Below are 21,129 nucleotides of genomic sequence, written 5' to 3'. Positions count from 1 at the left end.
CTGATTTTGAAAGCATGATCAACAAGACTTTCCCCAAGTCTTCCCAACGGTTCTACTTGGCACAAACACTAATTAAAAACAAAAAACACAACCAAAAAAGAGTATAAATAATTTATTTATTACTAAACAGGAGCAAAAAGCAAGGAACTAAAATAAAATTGGGTTGCCTCCCAACAAGCGCTATCGTTTAACGCCCCTAGCTAGGCATGATGATTTCAATGATGCTCACATAAAAGATAAGAATTGAAATATAAAGAGAGCATCATGAAGAATATGACTAGCACATTTAAGACTAACATACTTCCTATGCATAGGGATTTTGTGAGCAAACAACTTGTGGGAACAAGAATCAACTTGCATAGGAAGGTAAAACATGCATAACTTCAAAACTTTAAGCACATAGAGAGGAAACTTGGTATTATTGCAATTCCTACAAGCATATATTCCTCCCTCATAATAATTTTCAGTAGCATCATGAACGAATTCAACAATATAACCAACACCTAAAGCATTCTTTTCATGATCTACAAGCATAGAAATTTTATTACTCTCCACATAAGCAAAATTCTTCTCATGAATAATAGTGGGAGCGAACTCAACAAAATAACTATCATGTGATTGAGAATTAAGATCAATATGACAAGTTTCATAGTAATCATTATTCTTTAGAGCATACGTGTCATCACAATAATCATCATAGATCGGTGGCATGCTTTCATCATAATAAATTTGCTCATCAAAACTTGGGGGACAAAAAATATCATCTTTATCAAACATAGCTTCCCGAAGCTTGTGGCTTTGCATCTCATTAGCATCATGGATATTCAAGGAATTCATACTAACAACATTGCAATCATGCTCATCATTCAAATATTTAGTGCCAAACATTCTAATGCATTCTTCTTCTAGCACTTGAGCACAATTATCGGAATCCTTATTTTCATGATAGATATTAAAAAGATGAAGCATATGAGGTAACCTTAATTCCATTTTTTGTAATTTTCTTATATAAACTAAACTAGTGACAAACAAGAAACTAAAAGACTCAATTGCAAGATCTCAAGATATACCTTCAAGCACTCACCTCCCTGGCAACGGCGCCAGAAAAGAGCTTGATGTATACTACACAACCTTCTTCTTGTAGACGTTGTTGGGCCTCCAAGTGCAGACGATTGTAGGACAGTAGCAAATTTCCCTCAAGTGGATGACCTAAGGTTTATCAATCCATAGGAGGCGTAGGATGAAGATGGTCTCTCTCAAGCAACCCTGCAACCAAATAACAAAGAGTCTCTTGTGTCCCCAACACACCCAATACAATGGTAAATTGTATATGTGCACTAGTTCGGCGAAGAGATGGTGATACAAGTGGTATATGGATGGTAGATAAAGGTATTTGTAATCTGAAATTATAAAAACAGCAAGGTAACTAATGATAAAAGTGAGCGTAAACGGTATTGCAATGCGTTGAAACAAGACCTAGGGTTCATACTTTCGCTTGTGTAAGTTCCCTCAACAATAATAACATAATTGGATCACATAACTATCCTCAACATGCAACAAAGAGTCACTCCAAAGTGACTAATAGAGGAGAACAAACGAAGAGATTATGGTAGGGTACGAAACCACCTGAAAGTTATTCTTTCCAATCAATCCGTTGGGCTATTCCTATAAGTGTCACAAACAGCCCTAGAGTTCGTACTAGAATAACACCTTAAGACACAAATCAACCAAAACCCTAATGTCACCTAGATACTCCAATGTCACCTCAAGTATCCGTGGGTATGATTATACGATATGCATCGCACAATCTCAGATTCATCTATTCAACCAACACATAGGACCTCAAAGAGTGCCCCAAAGTTTCTACCGGAGAATCACAATGAAAACATGTGCCAACCCCTATGCATAGGTTCATGGGCGGAACCCGCAAGTTGATCACCAAAACATACATCAAGTGAATCACGTGATATGCCATTGTCACCACAGATATCCAATGCAAGACATACATCAAGTGTTCTCAAATATTTAAAGACTCAATCTGATAAGATTACTTCAAAGGGAAAACTCGATTCATTACAAGAGAGAAGAGGGGGAGGAGAAACATAAGATCCAACTATAATAGCAAAGCTCGCGATACATCAAGATCGTGCCAAATCAAGAACAAGAGAGAGAGAGAGATCAAACACATAGCTACTGGTACATACCCTCAGCCCCGAGGGAGAACTACTCCCTCCTTGTCATGGAGAGCACCGGGATGATGAAGATGGCCACCGGAGAGGGATTGCCCCCTCCGGCAAGGTGCCGAAACGGGTCTAGATTGGCTTTCGGTGGCTACGGAGGCTTCTGACGGCGGAACTCCCGATCTATTATGTTCTCGGATGTTTTAGGGTATATGGAGATATATAGGTGGAAGAAGTACGTCAGGGGGGCCACGAGGGGCTCACGAGGGTGGAGAGCGCGCCTAGGGGGGTGGGCGCGCCCCCCTGCCTCGTGACCTCCTCGCAGATCCCCCGACGTGCACTCCAAGTCTTCTAGGCTTCTTTCCTTCCAAAAATGAGATCCGTGAAGTTTCAGGTCAATTGGACTTCGTTTAATTTTCCTTTTCTTCGGAACCCTAAACCAGGGTAAAAACAGAAACTGGCACTGGGCTCTGGGTTAATAGGTTAGTCCCAAAAATGATATAAAAGTGTATAACGAAGCCCATGAACATTCAAAACAGTAGATAATATAGCATGGAGCAATCAAAAATTATGGATACGTTGGAGACGTATCAGGCAGATGCCATATTTCGCAAATGTATGCCACATAACACGCATCGATGTCAAATCAAAAGATTTTGGCACCGCTCTCGCGATGTGAGAGAGTTGGCACCGCTGTGCACACAGACCCACATGTATAAACAAATCAATCAAACCAACTACACCAGCCTCTCACTCTCCCAAACAAGTGTTTTTATTGCCTCAATCCTCTCTCTCTCCCACGCAGTGTTTTTTCATTGCGTGAGTTAATTTGGCACCGGAGTAAAGTTGGTGATCCAGATTGGGACACCAGGTGAGCAATGGAGGGGCATCGATGCCAAATGCATCACAAGTGAATTTGGCACATGTTTTGGCCTACATATCCCACTTTTGTAATACTACCTCGTATTTAGTATAAAATTTTGACCATAGATTTACCTAAGAAAATGCCAATGCATGTCACTAAAAATTACACCATTTGAAATTATGTTCAAATAGGAATCCAACAATATAGTTCTTAGTGACATGCATTAACATTTTGTCAGTTAAATCTATGGTCAAATTTTGATACTACAAAATTGGAAGAGTAAACTAGGACGGAGGTAGTACTTGCTCTTAGGGTAACCATAGAGTTACTGGAGTAGTCTAAGTTACTTTCCACTATGACTAGCCTAGGCTACTATAGTAGTACAGCATAAAAACGATGCAGGTGATCACGTGAGAAAAAATACTAAAAACATTTCTTTCGGTGCAGTGCGTAGATGCAGTTTTGAACACTACACTTGTCATCGTAATTTGGTTTCAACTTACTAGCGTGCGGGGTGCTACCCCGAGTGGTTTCAACTTTGTTTACTTCACTGCGTGTCAGATGGGCCTCTAGTTTACTTATTTTCACCCACTGCCACATGGGCCAGCACACGAAGATACAGAACACGAGCTGACAAGGCAGCATGTTGATTGGTTGACCGGTCAACTAAACAATATACGGAGCTATACGCTAACACAGTGAGTGTATAATCCGTCAGTATAGAGAGTTCAAGTGAGAGGGGAGGCCCGTGAGAGATAGCAGAGAGAGAGAGAAAGAGCTACTCCCTCCGTTTGATAATGTAGTGCCAACATTTTGAAGTCAAACTTTTGAAACTTTGACCAAGTTTATAAAGAAATTACTTATATCTACAATACCAAAGATAAATGATAGTATGAAGTAAGTACATGTTGTGATGAACCTAATGATCGTTCCAGATGTAAATGTTTTTCTCCACATATACCTGGTCAAACGTTTCTGAGGTTTGACTTTTCAAAACATCCATATGCTTATGGACGTGACAGAGTCCCTAACAAGAGAGAGAGAGAGAGAGTGAGTGAAAAAAGTGTGTGTGCGTGTGTGAAAGAGACATGGACAACACACGATAAAAGTAGAGAAAAAGTGTGAGTGTCTTATGCAAACATATCACACATGCATCTTCAACAACGGAGGCAAGGTGAGGAGATAGTATGTGGTTGTTTGGAACCAAGAGAGCAAGACCCCTAGCATGTGGCCAAGAGGGGTCTGACAAACAAGGGAGAGAGGTCGAGAGAGACGTACAGAGAAAATGCAGACATGGGGAGGAGAGAGCGTATGTTTGTCAGAGAGAGATCCCCTGGAGATCGTGATAGGACTACATGGGTGGGAGATCGAGTGACAAGGTGTGTGTGCGATAGAAGATGCCCCGAGAGATATTGAGATAGACGTATGGATGGAAGGAGACAATACATGTGGTCCTGATGGCTAGTAAGAGATAATCATACTTGGGAGGGGGGGGAGTGCTTGCGCCTATGATGGATTGAGGGATTATGGTACTTAGGGGGGTGCGTGTCACATGGAGAGAGAACAAGGGCGGAGAGTGTTGGATGGGTCTATATGTATAGCGCGAGCGAGACATGTGTATGTGTGAACTAGGGAGATATAAGGCCAGTCTGGCTTGCATCCTGAGCATCTTTTGCCCGGCCTGGGGTTGTGGCTGGATTTCATGCACGCTTGTTTGGTTGCTACCCTGTGAAAAAGAAAGCCCGCCTGGCCTGGGTTCCCTTGCACTTTAATTAGCCTGGCTGAACTCCAGACACTGCAAGTAGCCTGGCCCAGGCGACCGATTTCGAACGCCTAGTCATGCCTGGTCGTGTGGCCACGAGGCTAACAGCAACATGGATGGATATTAGCATTAAATAATTGATGCATGGATTGATTGATGGGACGTTGATGCTTTTCCTGGCCCAGGCATGAACCAAACGCTTCAGCACCACACAAGACTGGCCAGGCAGAAATATTTTACATCTCACGTCCACACCAGGCAGTACCGGCCATCAAGGCATGAGGGTCAGGTCATGAACCAAACTGACAAATAAAGTTTAATAGAGATTGAGGATCCCCGATAAGGCTGAGTGGTGCGTCAGATAGCTGAGAAGGGGAAAGAGATATTCCATCCGCTCGATAATGCAGTGCATGTAAATTTTTTAGAAGTCAAACTTTGGAAACTTTGATTAGGTTTATGCAACTATTATTTATATCTACAATACCAAAGATACATCATACAAAACTACATCTCATGGTGAATCTAATGATATATGTTTGCCGTACTAGATGTAATTCTTTTTCTCCACGTACATGGTTAAACTTTGTGATGTTTGACTTTTCAATAAATCTATATTCTATGGACCGAGGAGAGTGCCTCAATCGAAACAGATCAAGTGCGTGTGAAGGAGAATGAGTAAGTGTGCAAAAAGAGTATGTGTGTGAAAGAAAAAGTGACAACAAACGATAAATTAGAGAGAGAGTGTGTGTTTTCATTTCTTATGCGAACATATCACGCATGCATCTCCGAGATGGAAAAGCGAGGCGAGGAGATACACGAAGATAGCTAGTGTGTGATTGTTTGCAACGGAGAGAGACACCCCTATAGCACATGTCCAATAGAGGTGTGGCCAACAAGGAACAAAGGTCGAAAGGGACACATGGATGGCATGGACGCATGGGGAGGGAGAGAGGGTGTGTTTGTGATAGAGAGATCCTATCGAGATCGTGAGGGGACTATATGGGTGGGAGATCGAGGGAGTGCGTGCGCGATAGAAAGATGCCCTGAGAGAAATCGAGATAGACCATGCACATGTTTGTGATGGAGACTAAGATTAGCTAGTCATATACATATAGGGGGGACTACGTGTGCCTACAATTGAGTGAGAGACCATCATACTTGGCTAGCTGGGCATGAGATTGTGTGTGTGCGCGTGTGAGATGGAGAGAGAACGAGGGGGAGAGATAGAGGTTTAGATGGGCCCATCGAGTGCGAGTGAGATATGCATGTGTATGTGTGACCCAAGTGGATGGAGAGTTTGAGAGAGGGGGGAAGAGCTCCGAGGCGACATAGTGGTGCGTGTGAGAGTTACAGGCAAAGAGCCAAGGAATCTGTGTGCGTACGATGAGTGCACCCAAGATATCTAGCTTGGACTAGCTAGAGTATCATACATAGTGTGCGAGAGAGACCTATAGATGGTGTATATATGCATGCGAACTAGAAAGACCCCCCCACACACACACACACAAAGAGAGAGAGAGATGGAGAGAAAGGGAGAGGGACGAACAAGGTTTTTGTGTCGGATGTGTGCGACAGAATTGAAGATTGTTGGCGAGAGAGAGAGAGAGAGAACAGGAGTCCGGGAGAAGGGGAGGTCGCGTTTTATGCATCAAAGACTGATATAAACCATGTTTCGATATAAACTTGTATTCAAATATTTAAATTGGAGAACATGTTGTCTGCAATCCACACATGAACGGATATATGCGTATATCAAACAAGTTCATTAATTTGACTTTCAACATGTTCATGGAGTACTATAATACTGTACAACATGCTACTCGATTGAGGTGTTCAATTTTGGATTTAGTTCACTATTTTGACCTACTGAACAAGCTATTTCATTGAATCGAGATATTTCATTTTGGGTTTGATTCACATTTTTGAGTGGGTCAACTATTTGTCATATTGTAAATCTCTAGCAACGAGCATGTAAAAACACATTACTCCCGAGCATCATCTCTCCATCTAAAAAAGAAGTGGCATGCTAATATTTCAAAATTTGACCCGAATCAACTTGGTAAGGTAGACGTGGATGCTCGTTCTCCCAAAATTTGAATGAACCGTTAAACATCCTCTCTGCTCGGTGGAATTCGCCCAAGCAAATAAATGGGAGACGTGAAATTACCGTCCTATGTGGGACACGCATCAATTGGCCCGTTGTACATCGAGGGTAGGTTCGTAACTTCATCCAAGCGCGCCTTCTACTCGGCTGAAATGACATGTGCCGAATATTTCATAAACCATGGTCGGCAAAACACGCTCTCCTCGCCCGAAATAGCTCGCGCCCACTATTTCGAAACACGCTCTCCTCGCCCAAAATCGCTCGCGCCCACTATAGTTCAAAACACACCCTCCTCGCCTAAAATCGCTCCCGCCCAGAGAAGCAAAGTTACTCTACTATCCCAACCCTCAGTACACAGACCCAAGCCGAGAAGCCTATAGGCAAGGGTAGAACTGTAACTCCCCCTCACATTTCAGACAAATGCGTCTGTAAGACATAGTTCCACTCCCCTCCCAATTTCCCCCGCCCGCCCCCATTCATACCTCGTGGGCGCCAAATCACCTTCTCCCCGGGAAGCTCCCTTCTCCTTAGCCGCGAAACCTCAGCCCCACCTCCATGGCGCCCCCACCGCACCAATTTCACAGCCGCCCTCCTCCCTAATGTCGGAGACGCTGTCCATTTGCTGTCGTGCATTAGGCCATGTGCCTCTTACTCCGTGCTGCTGGTGCTGCCTCGACGACGGCCGCGTGAACCGTACCGGAGCCGATTCACCCCCGCCGTTGTTCACGGTGCCGGAGCGGCTTCAACTTCGGATCCGTCCAGAGTCCTGGCGCTGCTTCGGCGTAGCCGTCGACCGTCATGACATCATTCTTTCCCTGCCGCCGGTCGCCACCGCAACCGCGCCGGCCTCACCGACTTGGCAACTGGACCTGCCTACTTCACCATGCCGCCAGATAGGCCGCACCCTCATCTCAAATCACTTTATTTAGGCGTCAGTTGTCTGAATTTTTATTCTGGGCCAATCGATTTGCAATGGGAAGCAGCACCCCTCGAGGCGGCGGAGCTCCTAGGCTGCCGGTTGGCTGGTGTCTAACGTAAGGGTGCGGGGCCGCATGTTCGCCGCGGAAGCAGCGCTTAGATGGCTATCTTTTAGAGTTGCGTGGGTTGAAGGTACTGCCGCCGCCGGATCTGGATGACGGGGAGTCTTTGTGGATTGGCCCGGGGGCGACGCAACCACAGCAGTGCGGTGGGGGGGAGCGGGCTTTGGCCGGGGCCACGGACAGCGGAGGCAGGCTGCTCTGCCGTTGGTCGCTGGCTCTTCGGGGAAGATTCCGAGCAGTGTCAGCCAGGAGGCACAAGACGGCCAGCCATCTGGCATAGATCGGACAGTACCAAAATAAAATAAAATCGTGTGACCCCAATTTACTCTTCAGTCAACAGACGTGTGACCACTCTCATACCTTGCTATTGATCTCTTAGTGTATTTCTTTAGATCAAAGAGATATGTCATTCTTAACATTATGCGCTATCTGCAGCTTCAGACACACCGTCTTTCGACTCACCGCAGCTGCTCCAACAAGGGAAGCATACACCAGAAGGGATCTATAGTCCCCACTCAACAGTTCCCTGCATCGAATGCGTGTGCCCGACATGCACATCCACAACAACTGCAAGTCCATCGACAAGTCAGCACATGATGCTCACTCCTATGAATGGCAGCCAGATAGGTTGTACCCTCATCTTACTTGTGTGCAACATTTATGGCTTTGTTATTGATCTAAGCATGGAAAATAGATCATCACATTTCACTGTATATTCATGCTGATCTCTTACGGGTCTTGTTCAGGAGTTAACGCTGTTCCATAGTTCAGCTAAGATACTTGTTCTTTAGGTAACACTGTTCCATAGTTATCATCCATCAGCCAATGCTATCCCACAGGCTAGTGATTATAGTATTATACCACTTCTAGTATTTCCAATGTTGTTCTTTAATAGTTTTGTGTGCCATCTAGTTAATCTCGAGTACAAACGATACATATTATGTAGCTTTCATCTGTGTTCTCCCTTTAGTTTATGAGACCTGTTGCTACTAGTTAACCCCAATCCTACTATTTATGTCGTCTCCTACAGGCACTCATTACATAAATCTAACTATTAGTTGTCTTCCATGCATGTCAGATATAATTGCACACACTGATATATCCACAAGAACCTCATAGAGCAATGTAAAGGCCAATAAACTTGATGTCAATGATACCCAATATGATGGAACATGTAAAGGCAGTTCTTCAGAAGACTTGTAGAAAGATGATGAATCCTCTTCACCCCACAAGGTCCTTTCTCTAACTTGGCCTGTGATATGGGTACAACATGCATATAATGTCCTGGAGTGTATCTACTCTGTTGCAACGCCATGTGCTTAGCATGCTGATCATGCATGTAAATATGTCATGCCTTCCTGTTTTTCAGTACCTATTCCATTCATGATAACATGTTTTCAAATTCAAGTACTATCATTCTACTCTATCGCAATACCATCTACTTAATTTGGACATCATGCTTTTGAATATCTTGTGCATTGTTATTCATCAGTGTCGATGTACAAAAAGAGGGGTACACTTTTTTGTACCCCTATAACTGTGCACGGACAGTCTGAGCCACGGGCACCACCACACCAAGCAAGGCAAGAGAGGTGAGCCAGGGTAAGACCGAAGCTCAAGGGAACTAGGATGACGCCAAGGCCATGACCACGAAGAGCAAAAGGGACAAAGCGGACTCCCCCGGCAAGATCCTTGTCGGGAGACAGCTTTGGCAACCCCGGCAAGACCCTTGCCGCGGCGACTCGCCCCACGCCTACGGAGCAAATTACCCTTGAGTCCACTGCCCCCAAGGGGCAAGGATTCGGGAGACATCCCCGTGGTGGCATGCAGATCTTTGTGACGACATTGAAGATCGGATACGCACTAAGAAGACGACGACCTTTGGCGAGATACCAGCCAGGGAAGACCACGAGACCACCGGCAAGCGCCTTGCCGGGGATGACAGCAGGCGCCTCGGCAAGACCCTTGCCGAGGCCCCAGCAAGCCCCTTGCTGAGGACATCCGCAGGGCCACCATCAGGTCCACGCCGACTAAACCTCCACCACCGTACGCATGCGGCTGCCGACCCAACCATCTGGGCAGACACCTACGTGGCGGCATGCGGATCTTCGTGAAAACCCTCCACTGCGCCACCTCAGCTGCCTGCCTACCTACATGGCATCACAGGCATCGCTGGCCAGGGCGCGTGTCGACACAAAAAGGAGCGGCGACGGACGAGACAGGTTTCTCCCCCGTCCCCGATAAAGCAAGGACACCTAAGCAAGACGCATTAAATGCGCCTTGTCATGTAATGCGAGGGATAACCTCGCATCACTGTACCCTTTCCACCTCCTGCGTGCCACTGTGGCAACCCCTTTTTCTATAAAAGGAGGCCCGAGGCGACCATGAGGAGGATTCGGCTTTTTTGGAGCTCCTAATGCCCCAGAGCTAGCTCAAGAACAGGAATATACATCCACCAAAGCAGGAGTAGGGTTTTACGCATCCTCGCGGCCCGAACCTGGATAAACAAACGGTGTACTATATGTTTGATCCGCTCTTCTCAGGACCCCGCGCCCCGCTAACCGTAGTAGGGATTCTTGTAATCCCATAGGTGTCGTTCCCACCGACATCTTTGACGCGCCAGGTAGGGGACGCAGTTGTGAGAATCGGCTTTAGCAATTAGTTCGACGCTTGTTCATCATCATGGTGCCCAAGAAGAAGACGATGGTGGCGGTTGGCCAATCGGAAGCCGGACAGCCCGTCCCGATGCAGGCGAGCAGCGGAACGGTCGCAGAAAGGACCCGGGGCGCTGCTCACGAACACCAACACCATCTGAGCAGCCGGAGTTTGGGAATGCGGCGATGTTTGTAAGCCTGGTAACGAGCCACAAATCGCCAAATCCAAAGGCGGAGCCAGGCCCTCCTTGGGTGGAGCGGGGCCTTCCAAGGTCATCGCCACCCCATCTGAAGGCGACGCAAGGGCCTCCAAGACTCCCACGCCGGCGCCAACAGCGCGCTCCTCCCAGGCAGCGCACGACGAACGATGTAATCATGCCGAAGATCTCGGGCATCGCCGCGGGAAGAGCCCCGAGCGCCACTCCCGGGACGTAGAAGACCTGCCCGCTCGCCGAAGCGCTGGTGAAAACGGCATGCGCCCGCGGGGTCGTGATAGAGCTCCTTCTGACGTGGTCAGAAGTCAAAGCGCGTCGCGATCCATGCAGGTTCCACTGCCACCGACGCCAGCAGAGGCTCTGGCGCGCGCACAGTTGCTCCTCGACTTTCCTCCCACTACGGGGAAACTCGACGAATGGAGAGCCACTATCCGAAGCCTTGTTGCGGTGGCCAACCAAGACGAACCAAGTCCGGTGGGGCCCCTGGGTCGACGCTCCGATGGAGTCCCGCGCACCAGTGGCGGAAAAGCCGGCGGCGCCACGACCATGGTGCATTCACCTCTTCCCCATCTGGTACCGCGGACGCCGGCTCGTCGTGATGTCACGGGCGATGACATCTCCATAGCGTCGTCTGACCCACGAACCCACTGTGACCAGCGCCAAGTTCTTCGAGAACGAGCCCATGAAGACGCTCGAACCACTATCGAGCACTGGCGCAGAGCGCGCCACCAGTCAGACAGGCGAGTAGGGCCTGCTGCGAACCACCCGGCCCGGAGAGCCCTGGAGGCCTACCTTACAAGGTAGGCTATTCGGCTTTTACCCGTGAGCTGCGGCAGTTCCAGTGCCCCACTCGCCGCACCTTCAAACCTGACGTTGGCGAGAAGTACAACGGCAAGACCCACCCGTCTGAGTTCCTCAGCATCTACACCATTGCGATGCAAGCTGCCAAAGCCCGCGACAATAAGGTGCTTGCGAATTACTTTCCATTGGATCTTAAACCCAACGCCATGTCGTGGTTGATGCACTTGCCGGTAGACTCTATTTCCTCCTAGTCGGATTTGTGCCATGAGTTTGTGGGTGCCTTTACTGGAGGACACCAAGCCCATGGCCAAGCAAGCGACCTGCACGTCATTCCCCAGAAGGGAGGCGAGAGTCTGTGCAAGTATATACAGAGGTTCAGCCGGGTACAGTACAATATCCCTGATGTTCACCCTGCCACCATAATCAGCGCGTTCCATCAGAACGTGCGTAACCGCAAGATGCGCGAAGAGCTGGCAATGAACAAGGTGAAAGATGTGGCGGAACTCTATGTTCTTGCTGACAGTTGTGCCCGAGCTGAAGAGGGAAGGAAGTACCCCGGCGAAGATGCCGGTGTGGAAACCGACTCCTCAGATGAGGATACTGCCGCCCCGGTGAAGAAAGGCCGGCGCCGCAACAGGAAGCGCAAAGGTAAAGCCGTGCTTGCCGTCGAGGCATCTGACGACGCCGGCTCCGCCAAGAAAACCAAGGCAGATGACCTCGGCAAGGAAATTACCGGATGTGTCGCCTGCCGGGCCTTGGCGTCTGCCGAAAAGCTAGGAAACTCCGACAAGCAATACTGCAAGATCCGTCGCACCAAAGGCCATGATCTCCAGAACTGCCGACAGGTTGAGCTCCTTGCTGAGAAGCAGAGGGCTGAATATGAGAGGTGGGACAAGGAGAAAGGCCAGGACGGTGCTGAGGGGTCCGGCAAGAAGCGTGACGGCCAGGCGGGCCGTCGCGGCAAAGATAAACAGCAGGAGAGGCCCGCCCGGGGCCGCGACAAAAAGCCAGAAGACGATGATCGCGAAGAAGACGATGCGTCTGGTGACCAAGAATTTCAGAAAGCTACGGAGGCCATGTGCGTCGATGGCGGCGCCTCGCTGCATACCTCTCACCGCCAGCTTAAACAGTGGGTGAGTGAGATTACAGTGGCAGAACCATCGTTTGATGCCCAAAGGCCGCTGAAGTGGTCTAGCACACCTATCATTTTTGACAACAAGGATCACCCTGATCACACTACTGCAGTCGGGTGCTTGCCATTGTTGGTTTCACCAACAATACGCAACCTCAAGGTGACAAAGATGCTAGTCGATGGCAGGGCCGGTCTGAACTTAATCTCACCTGCCATGATCGAGAAACTGAAGATTCCTGATGAAGACCTTGAAGAGACGGGCACGTTTCAGGGGGTCAACCCGGGAAGAAGTCAACCAAAGGGAAAGGTCACGTTGCCCGTGACTTTTGGGAGTGATCTTAACTACAGGACAGAAAGGATTGTGTTCGACGTTGCCAAGATCCCCTTGCCTTACAACGGGATCCTTGGCCGCCCAGCGCTGGCCAAGTTCATGGCGGCGTCACATTACGCCTACAACACCCTGAAGATGCCGGGGCCTGTGACGATCATCACTGTCCCATCAGACAAGAAGGATGCGCTAATTTGCGCTGACCAACTCTACCAACAAGCAGTTGCAGCAGTCGCCACTGCTAAGGCGCTTTTTCCTGCCACTGGAGCCCCGGGAAGGAAAAAGAAGAAGACCGGTGAGACCTCAGGCACCCACTCCGGCAAGCGCACCTCTTTGGAGTGTAGCGCTCCTGTCAAGGACGTGCCAGAGAGCTCCACCGACAGAAACAAGAAGTCCAGGGCCACACTGCCGGGAACCAAGAAGGTTTCTGTCAAGGAGGACGGCACAGGAGGGGCTTTTACCATAAGCTCCGCCCTTGATGACAAATAGGAAGAAGCGCTCGTCACCTTCCTGCGGGCGAATGTCGATGTGTTCGCATGGAAAGCATCCAACATCCCCGGCGTTCCCAGGGAGGTGATTGAGCACCACCTTGCTATCTGTCCTCATGCACGGCCCGTCAAGCAGAAGGTCGGAAAGCAAGCCTTGGAACGACAAGGGTGCATCACAGAGGAGATCTGGAAACTGGAAGCAACGGGTTTGGTAAGAGGAGTGCTCCATCCAACGTGGTTGGCCAATCCAGTGGTAGTGCGCAAGGCAAATGGGAAGTGGAGGCTGTGTATTGATTACACAGATATCAATAAGGCTTGTCCCAAAGACCCCTTCCTGTTGCCGCGCATCGACCAAATTGTTGACTCCATGGCTGGGTGTGATCTGTTGTCATTCCTCGATGCCTACTCCGGCTACCACCAGATCTTCATGACAAGAGAAGACGAAGAGAAAACGGCATTCATCACCCCATGTGGTACGTATTGTTTCATACGGATGCCTTTCGGGTTGAAGAGTGCTGGTTCAACGTTTGCAAGGGCGGTCCAGATTGGTTTTGAACCCTAGCTCCATAGAAATATGGAAGCTTATATGGATGATATAGTGGTCAAAACCAAGAACAGGGCAACCCTCATATCGGATTTATAAGAAACATTTGCAAACCTACGCAAGATCAATCTCAAGCTGAACCCTGAGAAGTGCTTCTTCGGCGTCCCGTACGGCAAGCTTCTCGGGTTCTTTGTGTCGCAGCGCGGGATAGAGGCCAATCCGGACAAGATCAAAGCTATAGAGCAGATTGAAGCACCCAAGTGAGTCAAGGATGTGCGTCGGCTTGCTGGTTGCCGCCATCAGCAGGTTCATTTCCAAGTCCGCCGAGCGCGCCCTTCCCTTTTTCAAGATTTTGAAAAAGGCGGGCCCGATGGAGTGGACACCAGAAGCCGAAGCAGCATTGCAAGATTTGAAGAGGTACCTCTCCTCCGCGCCAATACTAGTTGCGCCTAGGCCACGGGAACCGTTGCTGCTATACTTGGCGGCAATGAACCAGGTGGTCAGCGCCGCACTAGTGGCGCAGAGAGAAATTGATGACGAGGTAATGGCAGCGATAGAGCCCGATGCCACCGATGCAGAGACAACACAACCAGTTGGAGTGCCACCGAAGAAAAAAATGATGCAGCACGTTGTCTACTTTGTTAGTTCCCTCCTGCAGGGGGCTAGATCAAGGTACTCCGGTGTGCAGAAACTGCTCTTCGGCCTTCTTATGGCCTCGAGGAAGCTGTGTCACTACTTCCAGGCGCACGAAATCACTGTCATCACTCGCCTCCCTCTACAACGGATATTGCACAATCCAGACGCAACGGGAAGAATCGTAGAGTGGGCACTGGAACTGTCCAGCTTTGGCTTCAAGTTTGAGTGTACCTCGATGATTCAAAGCCGAGTCCTGGAGGAGTTCATTGCAGAATGGACCGCGATGCCTGACGAAGAAGCCCAAGAGACTGCTCTCCTAGGCAAGGAGGCAAGTTGCGACTAGATCATGTACTTTGATGGAGCTTTCTCCTTACAGGGCACCGGGGCTGGCGTACTGCTTGTCGTGCCCACCGAAGAGCACCTCATGTACGTGATCCAGATGCACTTCCCCAGGGAGGTGTCAACAAACAATACGGCTGAGTACGAAGGGCTGCTTGCCGGTCTTAGGATCGCGGCGGACCTCGGAATCAAGAAACTCGTTGTCAAAGGCGACTCGCAACTTGTCATCAAGCAAGTCAACAAGGATTACCAGAGCCCGTTGATGAAGGCCTACGTCGATGAAGTGAGAAAGCTGGAGGAGCATTTTGACGGTATACAGGAAAAATACATTCCCCGAGCAGAGAATGACATCGCCAATTACCTGTCAAAACGCACAGCCCTCAAGCTACCTGTGGAACCAGGTACCTTTGTGCTTTGGCTAACTCAGCCATCCGTTGATCCATCAACAGAACAGAACAAGAGGAGAAAATCAGGGCCCGGCGAGTACTTTCCCGCCGAGCTCCCCGAAGCCGCCAGCAAGGATGTTGCCGGAGACACTGGGCCCGCCACAGGACGGCTAGCTCCGACGGAGCATCAAGCTCTTGCCGTGGAGACAGCCGCTCCTATACCGGAGGAAATGCCTTTAGTCTTCGCCGTCGAGCCCCAGGCTCCATCGTGGGCACATCATACCGTCCGATTCCTCCAAACAGGGGAACTTCCTGAGGAGCAGGAAGAAGCGGAAAAAGTAGCCTGTCGCTCTACTATGTACCAGTTCGTCGATGACGTCCTATACAGAAAGAGGCTGAACGGTGTGAAATTGAAGTGTATCCCTTGAGAGGAAGGACTGGGCTATTTCGAGGGCCCTTGCCGGCAAAGCGTTTCGGCAAGGCTTCTTCTGGCCCACCGCCCTCCAGGATGCAACGACACTAGTCACCAGGTGTGAAGCGTGTCAGTTCCATTCAAAGAAGCTTCATCAGCTAGCTCAAGCCCATCAATCCATTCCTCTCTCCTGGCCTTTCTCGGTCTGGGGGCTCGACATACTGGGCCCTTTCCCCCGCGCTGTCGAGGGCTTTGAGTACTTGTACGTTGCAATCGACAAGTTCACAAAGTGGCCAGAAGTGGAAGTAGTGAGGAAGGTCACAGCACAGTCAGCCGTCAAGTTCTTCAAAGGACTGGTGTGCCATTTTGGTGTACCCAATAGGGTGATCACCGACAACGACACGCAGTTCACAAGCCAACCTTCATGCAATATATTCAAGACCTCGGCAGCAAGGTCTGTTTCGCTTCCGTTGCTCACCCACGAAGCAATGGTCAAGCTGAGAGGGCAAATGCTGAAGTACTGCGAGGCCTAAGGACAAAGACCTTTGACAGACTGCACAAGAGTGGAAGACGCTGGATTGATGAATTGCTGGCGGTTCTTTGGTCAATCAGAACGACACCAAATCGAGCCACCGGCCAGACACCCTTTGCCCTGGTATACGGGGCAGAAGCAGTTCTCCACACGGAACTCATATACGGGTCACCTCGAGTACTCGCTTATAACGAGCTTGAGCAAGAGCAATTGCGGCAAGATGACGCGACGCTCCTTGAGGAAGATCGTCTTCGGGCGGCTGTGAGAGCAGCGCGCTACCAGCAAGCCTTGCGCCGCTACCATAGCCGCAAGGTTCATGCCCGAAGCTTTGAGGAAGGCGACCTTGTTCTTTGGCGCGTTCAATCGGCCAAGAATTCCAACAAGTTGACGCCAAAGTGGGAAGGCCCTTATCAGGTAATACGAGTCACCAGGCCCAGCGCAGTCCGCCTGGAGACCGAAGATGCCATTCCGGTGAGTAATTCCTGGAACATTGAGCATCTTCGCAAGTTTTACCCGTGAGGCGCGGCTTGCCGGGCCCCCTGGCAAGCCACCTTTTGTACGAGCCTTGCCGATGACGCATGTAACCCTTTGTACAAAGCCAGGCGCAGACCCTGAGCATAAATAAATGAAGCGTTGGCGCCCTAAGTAATAGCATGCATGCTAGGTAGAGTCTCGTCCTTGGTTAGGGTTGATAGTGCTTAGCGGTGACTAACCCCTAGCTTAGAGGTCGAGTGTGCGTCTCTTTATCTTTCTTTTGTCTTCTTTGGTTCACAGGACACACAGATATCCTTGCCGAACCACTTGGGGAGAAAAAAAGGAACAGACCAGCATGTAGGCCCCGGCAAGCCAGTATTGCCGGGGGCTGCAAGAGCAAAGATTCACCCACGGCAAACCAGGGTTGCCCGGGGCTGCAGCTTCAGATAAGTTCTTCATCCCTTATCATGCATTCCATTATGGACTGAGGTATGTGAAACCTCGTTTTTCCTTAAGCTACCGTGCTCCCCTAACACTAGGCCCTAGGGCTCGTTCTTGGGACCAAGTTTGGTCGTAGTCATGACAGCGAAAGGATGAAACAAGGAGCCTGAACCCGCCTCATCCCTGCCTCCGCCAAAGGCATGAGAAAGGTCGAGCAAAGTGGGGAGACGGCAAGGCCTGTTGCCGGGCGAGAAAGTGTTTATCTTAGAGATATCAAGGATTTACTCCTTGTCGTGGGTTCCACCCGCAAACAAATGACCCGGCAAGCATCCCTTTTTCATTAAAAACATTCCACTCAGGTACAGTCCGTAGGGAATGAAAAACATGAATTAAGGGATTAAAAGTTTTAAATTCAACAAAGGCCCAAAGGCTTACAAACTAAAAAGAGATAAGGTGCCAGTAATCCCTTTCTTGTCCCTCTCCTCAGGAGGCAGGTCAAGGAGGCGAGAAGGGCAAACGGAGCACCTAGGCGAGCTACGGGTGGCAGAAGACGCAGAGAGAACATCTTGGTGGCCGTCCAAAGGATGGATGGTGATGGCAGCGCCGGAAGCAGAGATCGAAGACAAGGCGGCAGGACGACAGCACGTGTCAAAGGCATCGGTGCCCGCGTACTCCGACTTGACGGCCTTGCCGCCCGCCCTCTTCCTCTTCCGCAGCCTCCCAACGCCAGCTGCCCAAGGAGACGACCCCGAGAAGTTCAAGGAGCCGGCGACACGGATGATGGGGTCGCCGGTGCCGCACGGAGCGGCACCCGACACCTAGTCGGACCCGTCATCCTGCCGCCTACCGCCCTCGTCGTCGCTGCCGTTGTCCTCCTCATCACTCCCGCCCGAGGAGGAGTCTTCGCTATTAGAAGAGCTCTCCACGAAGCACCTTGTACGAGTCCCAAAGTGCCCGAAGACCTTGACAGAGAGAAGGCCACCCTCCATTAGCTTAAAATGGAGAGTGAGCCCCTCCGTCAAGCTGTGGATATGAGCAAACGTCTTCCATCCCCGACGAAGATACATCACGTGAGGAGCGGGGAAGTCAACGCGGACCCGCGTGCCACTGATCCCGTAGCCCCTGATGTGCAGCTGCAATGACTCCGGTGGATCCAGCTCCATCTCCCGCGCAAATGGAGTCGGGAGACGAAGGCGATGGCGCGGCGGCCGGTGCAGCCTGACGAAGAACTCACAAGGGTCATCCCCAACATGGCCCTCCATTGGAGGAGGAGCTGCTGGCGGAGGCGAGGCCGGCGCACCACCCCGTCCTCCTCTTCCCCGAGCGCCCCGGCCTCGCCCACGGCCTCGCCCCCTCCCCCTTCCCCTCGCGGCCGGCCCTGCCACCGCAGGAACAGGAGAAGGAGGGATGCGTTGTCGAGCGGCGACCCTCGCCGCCACCGTTGAAGGACCGGCATTTCCTCTCTCCATGATGAATGGAAGAGAGGAGCAGAAGCTGAAGGAGGAAGGAGATGGAAGAATGCGGGACACCATCCCCCCCTCCCGCTCTTTATAAAGGAACGGGGTTGGGGCTCGGCCGCCCCGCTCAGCCAATCAAAACACATAAGGCGCATGGAGCCAGGACCGAACCACTGCCCCAACCAGCAACGGCCCGGTTTTCCGCCTCCGCCGTTTGCCACCCCAATCGCATAGGAGGCACGTGGCGGACGTGCAAAACCGAGGGGATGGGTGAGGCAACCTCTCCCCACCCCGTGATCGTGGGGAATGGATGCCTTGAGGACTGCGCCTCGGCCCCATTCAGTAAATGGGTCGCGCCTCCACGCCTCCCTCCGTTTATGGGGAAGACGCGAACCGCCCCTTTACTACGACGTGACACATGCGTGTAGAGACCAACCCCACGCATGCCACCCACGTCACACGCACCTCCCCACGCCGCGCCATGCGCGGGAGTCGTGGGAAGCGCAACGCGTGAAAAATCTTACCGCGGTAAAAAACCGCCCCGCCTGCCCGCGCACCGTTTTTGGGCCTAGCCCAACAACGCGTTGCGCTTATGTGTGGGCCAGGCCCGAGGGCTCCTGTCGGTGTACAAAAAGAGGGGTAGACTTTTTTGTACCCCTATAACTGTGCACGGACAGTCTGAGCCATGGGCACCACAACACCAAGCAAGGCAAGGGAGGTGAGCCAAGGTAAGACCGAAGAGCAAAAGGGACGAAGCGGACTCCCCCGGCAAGATCCTTGCCGGGAGACAGCTTTGGCAACCCCGGCAAGACCCTTGCCGTGGCGACTCGCCCCACGCCTATGGAGAAAATTACCCTTGAGTCAACTACCCCCAAGGGGCAAGGATTCGGGAGACATCCCCGTGGTGGCATGCAGATCTTTGTGAAGACATTCAAGATCGGATACGCACTAAGAAGACGACGACCTTTGGCGAGATACCAGCCAGGGAAGACCACGAGACCCCCGGCAAGCGCCTTGCCGGGGATGACAGCAGGCGCCTCGGCAAGACCCTTGCCGGGGCCCCGGCAAGGCCCTTGCCGAGGACATCCGCAGGGCCACCATCAGGCCCACGCCGACTAAACCTCCACCACCGTACGCATGCGGCTGCCGACCCAACCAGCTGGGCAGGCACCTACGTGGCGGCATGCAGATCTTCGTGAAAACCCTCCACTGCGCCACCTCAGCTGCCTGCCTACCTACATGGCATCACAGGCATCGCTGGCCAGGGCGCGTGTCGACACAAGAAGGAGCGGCGACGGACGAGAAAGGTTTCTCCCCCGTCCCTGATAAAGCAAGGACACCTAAGCAAGATGCATTAAATGCGCCTTGTCATGTAATGCGAGGGATAACCTCGCATCACTGTACCCTTTCCACCTCCTGCGTGCCACTGTGGCAACCCCTTTCTCTATAAAAGGAGGCCCGAGGCGACCAGGAGGAGGATTCGGCTTTTCTTGAGCTCCTAATGCCCCAGAGCTAGCTCAAGAACAGGAATATACATCCACCAAAGCAGGAGTAGGGTTTTACGCATCCTCGCGGCCCAAACCTGGGTAAACAAACTGTGTACTATCTGTTTGATCCGCTCTTCTCACGACCCCGCGCCTCGCTAACCATAGTAGGGATTCTTGTGATCCCATAGGTGTCGTCCCCACCGACAATCAGTATGTACTTCATCTGACTACCATACCATGTTTTTTTTACATTGAAGTGATGTTCTAGTGCTCTGTTGCAATGCCATCTTATTTTCCCAATCATACACGTGTATGTTGCCTTAGTTATTTCTGTACGTATTCCGCTAGTATATAGTTTTACATTCAACTAGTGTTTTTTTTGCTGTGTTGTCCTGTCGTATCCCTAGCTCTTACACCATACTCCCTCTGTCTGGATTACATGTTGCCGAAATGAATAAAAAAGGATGTATCTAGAACTGAAATACGCCTAGACCCATCCATTTTTTCCGGATGGAGGGAATACATGTCAATATGTCATGCCTTTCTATTCTTCAGTACCTATTCCATCTCTCTAATGCCGCATGTTTTATAATTAAAGCACCATTCTTCTATACAAGGCATGCAAGGGGAAGACGACTATGTTAGAATCTGAAGGGTTACAAACAAGGCCTTTGCAAAAGATCCAAACGCCAGGAGATAATAAACCAACTCCAATTTTTATAGATACTGCTCCAGCACAGAGAAACCCAACTCCTACTGATAATAAGCAGATTCCAGTGGCTAAAGAACTAGTCCGCTCCAGTCCAGCAAAAATATGTCAACTCAATTCTAAGAAGTGTGTGCATATCCTTG

Source organism: Triticum urartu, chromosome 3 (assembly GCF_003073215.2).
Source record: "Triticum urartu cultivar G1812 chromosome 3, Tu2.1, whole genome shotgun sequence".
In the NCBI taxonomy this organism is placed as follows: Eukaryota; Viridiplantae; Streptophyta; class Magnoliopsida; order Poales; family Poaceae; genus Triticum; species Triticum urartu.
The sequence above is the reverse complement of the archived record's forward strand: the minus strand, read 5'-3'. Positions refer to the sequence as shown.